At 40.1% G+C, this 3,245-nt stretch overlaps 1 non-coding gene across 1 annotated transcript; it reads right to left on the bottom strand.

Moving 5' to 3' along the window:
• Positions 1–2,249: 2,249 nt before the first annotated feature.
• Positions 2,250–2,353, bottom strand: LOC148545355 (small nucleolar RNA R71). The gene has a single exon (XR_015901903.1). It is a non-coding gene; the product is annotated as a small nucleolar RNA R71 (small nucleolar RNA).
• Positions 2,354–3,245: the final 892 nt, after the last annotated feature.

The following is a 3,245-nucleotide window of genomic DNA, read 5'->3' as shown; positions in this document are numbered from 1 at the left end:
TTAACTGAAGCTTAAACGTGCTTTTACAAATGGCCTCACTGGAAGTATCTGGCGTTTAAGTTGCAGTTTAAGCTTAAACTACAACTTAAACGCCACTCTTGAAAAGGGTTTCTGGGCCAAAAATATTGTGATTTAAGTTAGTCTTTGAGCACAATTATTAACTTAAACTTACTTTGGTATGAAACCCAATTGAATATCATGGTTTATGGGATTGGGCCTGAAGGATTGATGAGTTTGAAATCTCAATTTGTTGAGTCATGTGTCATTATTTGATTATCACTAAGTTGGCTCAATAAATGTTACAGGACTTGGATCAACAACCTCATCAAGATTATGGATCATAAACCCAAGGCAAAAGGAAAGCAAGGAGAGGCCTCAAAGCCCAAGAAGCACAACTGAAGCTCAATATAGAAAGTGTATAAATAGGATAGAAGTTAAGTTAGAGGGAACTTTACTTTCACTTTGAGCTAGTTTTTCCTTTTCTTTGTAATTGAATTCAGAGCTATGATTCACTAAACCCCCTTTCATTGGGTTAGGGAGCTCTATTGTAATTCAATGAATCAATAATAGTTTATCTTCTTCTTCAATCTTTTCTCTTGAATTTTGTTAGAAAGCTTCTCGATCTAATTCCATTGAGTAGTTGTCTTGGGAAAGAGACTACTCATACTTGGAATCCTTCGGAGCCTTGGGAAAGGAATGGAGGATTCATGCTAGAGAAGCTTTCTCACAGTGGATTGGATTGGGGTTTGGATGGATATTGTGACATGTAATCCTACCAAATTGTGGTTCATGAAATTGTGTGGTATAATCAGTGATCAAGCATCATCTCTTCTTATGAACATTTAAACCAAGGGATTGGGAATTTGTTTGTTTTTAGAGAGCATTGGTGAGCCAAGGAATTGGGATCCAATCATATAAGATTGCCAAGCAAAATTCAATGAATGCATTGGTTGAGGAAGAGATATACATGTTTTGATTCGGAGATTTCAATATCTCCTAAACCCAATGAATTCCCCATTTCTGATTTCACTTTCTCTTTACATTCTGCAATTCAATTCTTGCAATCACCCCCATTCCCTTTTAATTTCAGCAATTTACATTCTGCTCTTTAATTCATGCAATTTAAGATTCGGCCATTTAATTTTCTTGTCATTTACTTTTCCCGCCAATTTTACATTCCGCAATTCTCATCTCAATTCTTGATTCCGCTCAACTAGAACACACTTCTAATCCGAATTGCTCAATCAACCAATCCTTGTGGGATTCGACCTCACTCTATTGTGAGTTTTTACTTGACGACGATAACCGGTGCACTTGCCGGAAGGAATTTTGCCGATCGTGCAATTTCCTAAATCGTAGCATAACTAGTTTATGTGCATCAAGTTTATGGCGCCGTTGCCGGGGATTGGTTTTCGATTGACAATTCTCAAATTGGAAGCTAACTAGATTGAGCAATTTTCTCTTGCTTTGTTAATTCTGTTCTAGATATTTGTTGAATTTTAATTTCTGCACTTGGTTACATGCTTTCCTTCTTTATGCCTTTAAATTCATGCAACTAACTCACTGACTCACTAACTGTTTGATTTAATTCCTCAATTGATCTAACCATACTCTTCCATTAACCAAGAGTATTTTACTTATTTGTGTTTGAGCCGTGTTCTTGTATGACAGGTAGGAGAGGAGAGACATCAACTCCTCCATATACCGAACCGGAAAGGACCCTTCATAGACTTAGAAGGGAAGCAAGAGGGAAGAGAGTAGTGGGAGAAGAGGAATCTGAAGGAGAATCTGAGGACAATTTTGAGGAAGCTCTAGATCTCAACATGGATAGAGAAGTTCACAACCATGAGAGAGCTGATGGAAACAATGCCATTCCTGAGAGGAGGGTTCTTAGTTCATACATAAACCCAACCTCTGGGAATTGTGGTAGTAGCATCCAGAAACCACCCATTCAGGCCAACAATTTTGAGCTCAAGCCACAGCTAATATCATTGGTGGAAAATCATTGTTCCTTTGGAGGAAATGCTAATGAAGACCCAAACCAACATCTCACAAAATTCCTGAGAATTTGTGACACTGTGAAGTCCAATGGAGTCCAGGAAGATGCCTATAAACTGCTCTTGTTCCCATTTTCACTTAGGGACAAGGCAGCTAAGTGGCTGGAATCATTCCCAAGGGGGAGTCTAACCACATGGGATGAGGTGGAAGGCAAGTTTCTGGCACGTTTCTACCCTCCACAAAAGGTCAATAGGCTTCGATCTGAGGTCCAGACTTTTAGACAACAAGATGGTGAAACTCTCTACGAGGCATGGGAGAGATTCAAGGACTTGACAAGGAAATGCCCACCAAACATGTTCCATGATTGGGTGCAATTGCACATCTTCTATGATGGGCTCTCTTATGAATCAAGGAAGGCTGTAGACCATTCATCAGGAGGTTCATTGAACAAGAAAAAGACTGTGGAAGAAGCCATTGAAGTGATCGAGACAGTGGCTGAAAATGAATACTACTATGCATCAGAAAGGCACAACACTAAGGGAGTCATGGAGCTGAACCAGGTTGATACAATTCTGGCCCAAAACAAGGTGTTTGCCAAGCAACTAGCAGAACTTACCAGGCAATTAGAAACAAAGCAAGTGACTGCAATACACACACAAGATCAAGAGGAAGTAGGCATTGAAGGAGGTGATTGGGAAGAGGCCAATTATGTGGGAAACCAACAAAGGCAATCATATGATCCACACTCCAACACTTACAACCCAGGCTGGAGAAACCACCCAAACTTTGGGTGGGGAAACCAACAAACCCAACCACAAAACCACAAACCTTACAACCACAACCAACAAAACAATTCCACATACCAAAACTCCAACCAAAGATCATACCAAGCCACACAACACACTTACCCCCAATCGTCATACCATGACCAAAGTAATCAACCTACCCAACCCAATCCTAACCAACAATTTCAAGATCAATTAAACCGGATGGAAGGAATGATGGCAACCATGAGTCAAGACATAATTGAATTGAAAAGCTTCAGGGATGATGTGAGGACTACCTTAAGAAACCATGGTGAAAAACTCAAATGGATGGAATCTCTAGTAGGAGAGCTATCTCGACAGGCCCCCAAATCAACTGCAGTGTTCCCTAGTGACACAGAAAAGAATCCTAAAGGGGAACAAAAGAGAGTAAGATGGGAAGAATGCAAGGCCATCACCGTATTGAAGGAAGTCTCAGAAGAA

Source organism: Arachis ipaensis, chromosome B9 (assembly GCF_059453495.1).
Source record: "Arachis ipaensis isolate K30076 ecotype BB chromosome B9, ASM5945349v1, whole genome shotgun sequence".
Taxonomy (NCBI): domain Eukaryota; kingdom Viridiplantae; phylum Streptophyta; class Magnoliopsida; order Fabales; family Fabaceae; genus Arachis; species Arachis ipaensis.
The sequence above is the reverse complement of the archived record's forward strand: the minus strand, read 5'-3'. Positions and strand labels throughout refer to the sequence as shown.